Below are 10,444 nucleotides of genomic sequence, written 5' to 3'. Positions count from 1 at the left end.
ATATATTTTTATTTTTATTTTTTATTTTTTAAAAGGGAACGAATAAATAATAAAAGAAAAGAGAATAAAATAGTTTGAAATTAAATATAGAATTTAAAAATTAGGAACAAGAAATTTAAGACTAAAATAATTACTTAATTAAGAAGATTTGAAAATTTTTGGATATGATTTTTGATAAAGATTTGAATTTTGAAATTTTAAAACTAAGATAAGATAAAATTAAAATAAAATCTGAATTTTTAAAAGTAAAATTTGAAAAATCAATTAAAATAAAGGAAAAAGATATTTTTGAATTCAATGAGGAAAGAGAAAAACAATAAAAAGACACAAAACTTAAAATTTTTAGATCTAATGCTCCTTATTTTCGAAAATTTTGGAGGGAAACACCAAGGAACACCAAACTTAAAAATTTTAAGATCAAAATACAAGGAAGACTCAAGAATACTTTGAAGACTCACAAGAACAACAAGAACATGAAGATGGAACACCAAACTTAAAATTTTTAGAAAACCAAAACAAAATTTTCGAAAATTAAAGAAAAATCAACAAGAAAACACCAAACTTAAAGTTTGACACAAGATTTATTCAAATAAAAATAAATTTTGAAAAAGATTTTAAAAAGAAGATACCCAATTACCAAGAACATAGACCAACGCTCTAGCCAATTGAGCTGTAAATGTAACACTTGTTTTGAAGAAGTATTTTTGATAACTAAGAATAAAAATATTTTTTTAGATACTAATAATTCGAAAATGCACAAGAAAAATAAGAAAAATCACAAAACAAGAAAAACTAAAGATCAAACAAGGAAAATAAACAAGAACAACTTGAAGATTAAGAAAGAACAATGAACACAGTTTCGAAAATTTAAAAGAAGATACAAACATGCAATTGACACCAAACTTAAAATATAAAACTAAACTCAAACAGAAAAACTTAATTATTAGTAAAAATAAAAATAAAATAAAATAAAATAAAATAAAAAATAAAGTTTCGAAATTTTTTTTTTTGAAAAAGAAAATAAGGATTCTAAAATTTTAACAAGAACAATAATAAAAGACTCTGACCCAAAAGACAAAATCTTCCTAATCTAAGCAACAGGATGAACCGTCAGTTGTTCAAGCTCGAACAATCCCCGGCAACGGCGCCAAAAACTTGGTGCACGAATTTGTTACATGTCAATGTCAATATTACTATTTCTTACAAATTCGCACAACTAACCAGCAAGTGCACTGGGTCGTCCAAGTAATACCTTACGTGAGTAAGGGTCGAATCCCACAGAGATTGTTGGTTTGAAGCAATCTATGGTTATCTTGTAAATCTTAGTCAGGAAGTCAATTATATTTATCAGTTTAACTTTGCGAAAAACAAAAGAGCATGAATTAAATACTTGTAATGCAGTAATGGAGAATGTGTTGGAGTTTTGGAGATGCTTAGTCTTCTGAATCTCTGCTTTCCTCTGTCTTCTTGTTCACGCACGCACGTTCCTCCTGTGGCAAGCTGTGTGTTGGTGGATCACCGTTGTCAATGGCTACCATCCGTCCTCTCAGTGAAAATGGTCCAGGTAAGCTGTCACCGGATGGCTAATCATCTGTAGGTTCTCGATCATACCGGAATAGGATTTACTATCCTTTTGCGTCTGTCACTACGCCCAGCACTCGCGAGTTTGAAGCTCGTCACAGTCATCCAATCCCTGAATCCTACTCGAAATACCACAGACAAGGTTTAGACTTTTCGGATTCTCATGAATGCTGCCAATGGATTCTAGCTTATACCACGAAGAGTCTGATTAAGGAATCTTAGAGATACTCATTCAATCTAATGTAGAACAGAGGTGGTTGTCAGGCACATGTTCATGGGTTGAGAATGGTGATGAGTGTCACGGATCATCACCTTCGTCATAATGAAGCGCGAATGAACATCTTAGATAGGAACAAACGTATTTGAATAGAAAACAGAAATACTTGCATTAATTCATCGAGACACAGCAGAGCTCCTCACCCCCAACAATGGAGTTTAGAGACTCATGCCATCAAAGAGTACAAAGTTCAGATCTAAAAATGTCATGAGGTGCGAAATAAACCTCTAAAAGTTGTTTAAATACTAAACTAGTAACCTAGGTTTACAGAAAATGAATAAACTATGATAGATGGTGCATAAATCCACTTCTGGGGCCCACTTGGTGTGTGCTGGGGCTGAGACTTAAGCTTCTCACGTGCCTGGGCTGTTTCTGGAGTTAAACGCCAGGTTGTAACCTGTTTCTGGCGTTCAACTCCCATTTGTAACCTGTTTCTGGCGCTGAACGCCAGACTGCAACATGGAACTGGCGTTGAACGCCAGTTTACGTCATCTATCCTTGAGCAAAGTATGGACTATTATATATTGCTGGAAAGCTCTGGATGTCTACTTTCCAACGCAATTAAGAGCGTTCCATTTAAAGTTCTGTAGTTCCAGAAAATCCACTTTGAGTGCAGGGAGGTCAGAATTCAACAGCATCTGCAGTCCTTTGTCAGCCTCTGAATCTGATTTTTGCTCAGGTCTCTCAATTTTAGCCAGAAAATACCTGAAATCACAGAAAAATACACAAACTCATAGTAAAGTCCAGAAATGTGATTTTTAATTAAAAACTAATAAAATTATAATAAAAACTAACTAAAACATACTGAAAACATACTAAAAACAATGCCAAAAAGCGTATAAATTATCCGCTCATCATATTACCTCAGAAGAAATCGGATCCTGGAAAATTCTTCATACCTTGTACCATAGGCACCATGACCTTTGAGAAGGCTCTGTGTGACATGGGGTCAGGGATAAACCTCATGCCACTCTCTGTAATAGAGAAATCGGAAATCTTTGAGGTACAAGCTGCAAGAATCTCACTAGAGATGGCAGACAAATCAATGAAACAGGCTTATGGACTAGTAGAAGACGTGCTAGTGAAGGTTGAAGGCCTTTACATCCCTGCTGATTTCATAATCCTAGACACTGAGAAGGATGAGGATGAATCCATTATCCTTGGCAGATCCTTCCTAGCTACAGCAAAAGCTATCATTGATGTTAACAGAGGAGAGTTGGTCCTTAAATTGAATGAGGACTACCTTGTATTCAAGACTCAAGGTTCACCTTCTGTAACCATGGAGAGGAAGCATGAAAAGATTCTCTCAATACAGAGTCAAACAAAACCCCCACATTCAAACTCTAAGTTTGGTGTTGGGAGGCCACATTGAGAGGCCCCACCCTGCTATGATTATCTGTGAGGCTCCATGAGAGCTCACTGTCAAGCTATTGACATTAAAGAAGCGCTTGTTGGGAGGCAACCCAATTTTATTTAACTATATCTATTTATTTTCTATTGTTATTTTATGTTTTTTGTAGGTTAATGATCATGTGAAGTCACGAAAACAACTGAAAAATCAAAAACAGAATGAAAAACAGCTCACCCTGGAGGATAAGCTTACTGGCGTTTAAACGCCAGTAAGAAGCATCAAACTGGTGTTAATCGCCAGAAAGAAGCATCAAGCTGGAATTTAACACCAGAACAGAGCATCAACTTGGCGTTAAACGCTAAGAAAGGGAGAAAAGCTAGTGTTTAACGCCAGAAACAAGCAGCAGTCTGGCGTTAAATGCTAGGATTGCACTCTAAGGGCGTTTACCCACCTAAATGGAGCAGGGATGCTAAGTCCTTGACCCCTCAAGATCTGTGGACCCCACAGGATTCCCATCTACCCCACCTCTTTTTCTCTCTTCTTCACACCTTTTCATAACACTCTTCCTCAAATACCCTTCACCAATCACATCATTCACTTTTCCCCAAAAAACCCCAACTACCTCCAAATTCAAAATTCTTTCCCTCCCAAACCCAACCCTAATACACAAAACCTAACCCTCCCCCCACCCTATATAAACCCTCACCACTCCTTCATTTTCACACATTACACCCACTACTTATACCCCTTAGCTGAACTCACCCTCACCCTCCATCTCCTCCATTTTCTTCTTCTTCTACTACTTTCTTTCTTCTTTTTCTCGAGGACGAGCAAACCTTTTATGTTTGATGTGGTAAAAGCATTGCTTTTTGTTTTTCCATAACCATTAATGACACCAAAGGCCAGAGAAACCTCAAGAAAGAGAAAAGAGAAGGCAATTGTTTCCACCTCTGAGTCATGGGAGACGGAAAGATTCATCTCAAAGGTCCATCAAGACCACTTCTATAAAGTTGTGGCCAAGAAAAAGGTGATCCCTGAGGTCCCTTTTAAGCTCAAAAAGGGCAAATATCCAGAGATCCGACAAGAGATTAAAAGATGAGGATGGAAAGTTCTCTCCAATCCTATTCAACAAGTCAGAATCTTAATGGTTCAAGAGTTCTATGCAAACGCATGGATCACTAGGAACCATGATCAAAGTTTGAACCCAAACCTAAAGAATTGGCTTACAATGGTTCGGGGGAAATACTTAAATTTCAGTCCGAAAAATGTAAGGTTGGCGTTCAACTTGCCAATGATGCAAGAAAGCACACGCCCCTACACTAGAAGGGTCAACTTTGATCAAAGGTTGGACCAAGTCCTCATGGACATATGTGTGGATGGAGCTCAGTGGAAAAGAGACTCAAGAGGCAACCCGGTTCAATTGAGAAGACCGGACCTTAAGCCTGTGGTTAGAGGATGGTTGGAGTTCATCTAACGCTCTATCATTCCTACTAGCAACCGATCTGAAGTAACTGTGGATCGGGCTATCATGAACCATATTATCATGATTGGGGAGGAAGTGGAAGTTCATGAGATTATACCTCAAGAACTCTACAAGGTGGCTGACAAGTCCTCCACTTTGGCAAGGTTAGCCTTTCCTCACCTTATTTTTCACCTCTGCAATTTGGCTGGGATTGTCATAGAGGGAGACATCCTCATTGAAAAGGACAAGCCCATCACTAAAAAGAGGATGGAGCAAACAAGAGAGCCCACTCATGGACCTCAACAAGAGCATGAGGAAATTCCTCATCATGAAATCCCTGAGATACCTCAAGGGATGCACTTTCCTCCACAAAACTATTGGGAGCAAATTAACACCTCCCTAGGAGAATTAATTTCCAACATGTGACAACTAAGAGTGGAGCACCAAGAGCACTCCATCATTCTTCATGAGATTAGAGAAGATCAAAGAGCTATGAGGGAGGAGCAACAAAGGCAAGGAAGAGACATAGAGGAGCTCAAGAGCACCATTGGTTCTTCAAGAGGAAGAAGACGCCACCCTCACTAAAGTGGACCCGTTCCTTAATCTCCTTGTCTATTTATTTTTCTGTTTTCGTTCTCTATGCTTTATATTTATTTATGTTTGTGTATTCATTACATGATCATTAGTATCTAGTGTCTATGCCTTAAAGTTATGAATGTCCTATGAATCAATCACCTTTCTTAAATGAAAAATGTTTTAATCACAAAAGAACAAGAAGTACATGATTTCAAATTCATCCTTGAAATTAGTTTAATTATATTGATGTGGTGACAATACTTTTTGTTTTCTGAATGAATGCTTGAACAGTGCATATTTTTGAATTTGTTGTTTATGAATGTTAAATTTGCTGGCTCTTGAGAGAATGATGAAAAAGGAGAAATATTATTGATAATCTGAAAAATCATAAAATTGATTCTTGAAGCAAGAAAAAGCAGTGAAGAACAAGGCTTGCGAAAAAAAAGGAAAGAAAGAAAGAAAAATGGCGAAAAAAAAAGAAAGAAAAAGAAAAAGCAAGCAGAAAAAGCCAAGAGCTCTTTAAACCAAAAGGCAAGAGCAAAAAGCCAGTAACCCTTTAAACCAAAAGGCAAGGGTAAAAAGGATCTAAGGCTTAGAGCATCAGTGGATAGGAGGGCCCAAAGGAATAAAATCCTGGCCTAAGCGGCTAAACCAAGCTGTCCCTAACCATGTGCTTGTGGCGTGAAGGTGTCAAGTGTAAAGCTTGAGACTGAGCGGTTAAAGTTGTGATCCAAAGCAAAAAAAAGAGTGTGCTTAAGAACTCTGGACACCTCTAATTGGGGACTTTAGCAAAGCTAAGTCATAATCTGAAAAGGTTCACCCAGTTATGTATCTGTGGCATTTATGTATCCGGTGGTAATACTGGAAAACAAAGTGCTTAGGGCCACGGCCAAGACTCATAAAGTAGCTGTGTTCAAGAATCAACATACTGAACTAGGAGAATCAATAACACTATCTAAATTCTGAGTTTCTATAGATGCCAGTCATTCTGAGCTTCAAAGGATAAAGTGAGATGCCAAAACTGTTCAGAGGCAAAAAGCTACTAGTCCCGCTCATTTAATTGGAACTAAGTTTCATTGATATTTTGGAATTTATAGTATATTCTCTTCTTTTTATCCTATTTGATTTTCAGTTGCTTGGAGACAAGCAACAATTTAAGTTTGGTGTTGTGATGAGCGGATAATTTATACGGTTTTTGGCATTGTTTTTAAGTAGTTTTCAGCATGTTTTAATTACTTTTTAGTATATTTTTATTAGTTTTTATTCAGAATTTACATTTCTGGACTTTACTATGAGTTTGTGTGTTTTTCTATGATTTCAGGTATTTTCTGGCTGAAATTGAGGGACTTGAGCAAAAATCTGATTCAAAGGCTGAAAAGGACTGTAGATGCTGTTGGATTCTGACCTCCCTGCACTCGAAATGGATTTTTTGGAGCTACAGAACCCCAATTGGCACGCTCTCAATTGAGTTGGAAAGTAGACATCCAGGGCTTTCCATCAATATATAATAGTCCATACTTTTCCCGAGTTTTGACGATGCAAATTGGCGTTCAAACGGCAACTTCCTGCCCTATTCTAAAGTTAAACGCTAGAAACAGGTTACAAACCAGAGTTAAACGCCAGAAACAGGCTGCGACCTGGCGTTTAACTCCAAGAGAAGTCTCCACACGTGTAAAGCTCAATGCTCAGCCCAAGCACACACCAAGTGGGCCCCGGAAGTGGATTTCTGCATCATTTACTTATCTCTGTAAACCCTAGTAACTAGTTTAGTATAAATAGGACTTTTTACTATTGTATTCACATCTTTAGATCATTTTTGAGACTACCTTTGTATCACTTTTGATCTCTTGATCACGTTTAGGGGGCTGGCCATTCGGCCATGCCTGTACCTTGTTCTTATGTATTTTCAACGGTGGAGTTTCTACACCCCATAGATTAAGGTGTGGAGCTCTGCTGTTCCTCATGAATTAATGCAAAGTACTATTATTTTTCTATTCAATTCAAGCTTATTCTTATTCCAAGATATTTAATCGCACCTCCACCTCACCCTGATGAATGTGATGATCCGTGACACTCATCATCATTCTCACCTATGAACGCGTGCCTGACAACCACTTCCGTTCTATCTGCAATAGCTTGAGTGTTTATCTCTTAACCTCCATTTTGAAATATCGGAGTCTTCATGGTATAAGCTAGAACCAATTGGCAGCATTCTTGAGATTCGGAAAGTCTAAACCTTGTCTGTGGTATTCCGAGTAGGATCTGGGATGGGATGACATTGACGAGCTTCAAACTCGCGAGTGTTGGGCGTAGTGACAGATGCAAAAGGATCAATGGATCCTATTCCAACATGATCGAGAACCAACAGCTAATTAGCGTGCGGTAACAGCACATTTGGACCATTTTCACTGAGAGGACGGACGGTAGCCATTGACAACGGTGATCCCTCCAACATACAGCTTATCATGGAAAGGAGTATGAATGATTGGATGAGAGCAATAGGAAAGCAGAGATTCAGAAGCAACAAGCATCTTCATACACTTATCTGAAATCCCACCAATGAATTACATAAGTATCTCTATCTTATTTTATGTTTTATTTATATTTTAATTATCAAAATCCCATAACCATTTGAATCTGCCTGACTGAAAATTACAAGATGACCATAGCTTGCTTCAAGCCGACAATCTCCGTAGGATCGACTCTTACTCACGTAAGGTTTATTACTTGGACGACCCAGTGCACTTGCTGGTTAGTTGTGCGGAGTTGTGAAAAGGAGTTGAGATTATAATCGTGCGTACCAAGTTTTTTGCGCCGTTGAGATCACAATTTCGTGCACCACCTGGTAAGCACCCATCCCTCGCTCTTTGCTTCATGTTTATTTTATCTTTATTGTCTATGCTCCTGTATGCATGCTGCTCTTCTGATTTGACTTGCATGTTGGATGACATTAGTGTTAGGTAGGTGCATTAGGGGGGTTACCATTCCAGGGTATTAATTTTTAGGCTTTCACTTAGGATTTACTTCGGCCATGCTTGGTTGCAGTTATTGAATAGGCTAAATATAGTTTCTGGACCTTTTTCAACTCCCAACCTCGTAGACTAACTGAGTGGTGCCCCCACTGTAGGTATGGCCCCACGTCACGTCACACAAGGTTCCACCTCAAGCGCGACTTACGACCGGTACGCCTGGGTGACCTCCGATGTAAAGGATTCCCCAAACCAAATGGGCGAGGAGGAGCTGACCGAGTTCCGCCAAGCCGAGCACTTGTGCGGCGGGACTGACGAGGAATCTAATTATGATGTTTTCGCGCCTGCCCCTCACGAACGGATATACGAACTCAACCCCCACTCCCCCCGAGTTGCCGTATGGATCTGGTTCTACAAGGCAATGTTTACCCAATTGAGGGTTCGCCTTCCTTTTTCTTCTTTCCAAATGGCGTTCCTTAACCGGTGTTCCGTGGCGCCGTCGCAGTTGCATCCGAACAATTGGGCTTCCATCCGCTGTTTCGAGATGGTGTGTGAATATTTAGAGCTGCCGGTGTCCATCAACGTTTTTCTTTATCTCTTTAACCTTACGAATCCTTCCAAAGAAGGAAAAGCAAGGAAAGGGTTCAAGTCCTTCCGGTTTGCCCAGGGTCGAAGGATTTTTGGCTTGTTTGAGGACTCTTACCACAAGTTCAAAGACAAGTACTTCAAGGTGCGCCTAGTCAAAGATCGCCATCCCTTCTGGCTGTCGTTGGAGGGGTAGCGCCTCATCCCGACATATTGGAGTTTCGGGGCGGGGTCGAATACCTTTATCAAACAAATATACAAAGAAATATCCTCTGTGGACAAAAAGATTGCCAACGTGTTGTTGGCTGTTTTTGGAAAAAACCATGTGAACCCCCATCTCCTTATGGGTGACCGGGAGGTCGCTAGAAATTATATTTGTAAGTAGCTTTAACTTGCATTTCTTGCACTACTGTTGCTTTGATTTGTTATGTCGATTTGACGACTAACATGTTTCACTATTTTGCTGCAGTGGGATTGTCTGTCGAAGTGACAGGCCTTGAGAATTTATATAACACCTTTCTGGCTAGCGCCAGCGATGAGGAAACGGCTGATGAGAAACAGGAGGCTCCACCTGAAAATAACGAGAAACAGGTGGTTTCCCCTCCCCATGATGCCGAGATGTCGGACCAAAATGCTGATGAGGCGCATGCCTCTCCCGTTCATGGTGAGGCGGTTGGTCCTGGCGAGGGCTTGACCTCCAACTCTCAATTCCAGGAGGATGATGTGAAGATTATCCACAACCCAAAGAGGAGGAAGCCGTCCTCCAGTCCTGAAGGAGCCCTCACTGTGATGGAGAGGAACTTTGATGTCGGGAACTTTAGAGACACGCAGCTGCTTCCTGGCACAAAGGAACATTTCCATGGCTCGGATCTTCCTGGGCAGGCGAGGTGGATGCACCGTTCTCTACTTCGCGGCGCCGCCATAGCCAGGAAGGCCGAGTTTGAGCTGTCAGGAATGCAGTCGGTGCAGAGGAGGCTCGAGTCCTCTGTCAAGGCCAACAATCAATTTAAGGTGCAAGTTGAAACACTTCGGGAGCAGCTGTCCAAAGCAGAGGAGAAGCTCAAAGCTGCCGAGGAGAAGGCCACAGTCGCTGAGGAAAAATTGAAGACTTTCGATGCAGCTGTTTCCCGGCTAACCGAGCAGGAGCTGACTCTGGAGAGCCAGCTCAACGCTGCTCAGGGTCGGGTCGTTGCTTTGAAAAAGGAACGCGACGAGGCCGCCTCATTGGCCAAGACTGCTCAATCCGAAGCTGAAGAATATAAGAAGAAGTACAAAGAGACCGCGAAACAGGGGAAGAGTGCCATCCTGATGACCAAAGAGGCCCTTAAAGCCCAAGTGAAGCTCGTGGCTCCTGACTTCGACACGTCGGCAATCGGTGTTTTCAAAACAATCAAGGACGGCAAGATTGTCGATATGCCGAAGAAGTGATCTCTGTACTCGTATGAATCTTGTAATTTTTTGTTTCTGTAGACCTTGTCACGTAGTTTGGTAAACTTTGCTGTTGTGCATGTTGGATCTTGTAACTTTGAACTGCTATAGTAGTCTTCTGGTCGGCTTATGATTACTGTTTTTCCCCCACTTACTCGGTAGTGCGTTTTCGTTCTATTTTATTACCGTTTTGTTGGTATTGGCTTGTCGCTCGC

The sequence above is a fragment of the Arachis ipaensis genome, chromosome B3 (assembly GCF_059453495.1).
Source record: "Arachis ipaensis isolate K30076 ecotype BB chromosome B3, ASM5945349v1, whole genome shotgun sequence".
Classification (NCBI taxonomy): domain Eukaryota; kingdom Viridiplantae; phylum Streptophyta; class Magnoliopsida; order Fabales; family Fabaceae; genus Arachis; species Arachis ipaensis.
This window is presented reverse-complemented; position numbering follows the sequence as displayed.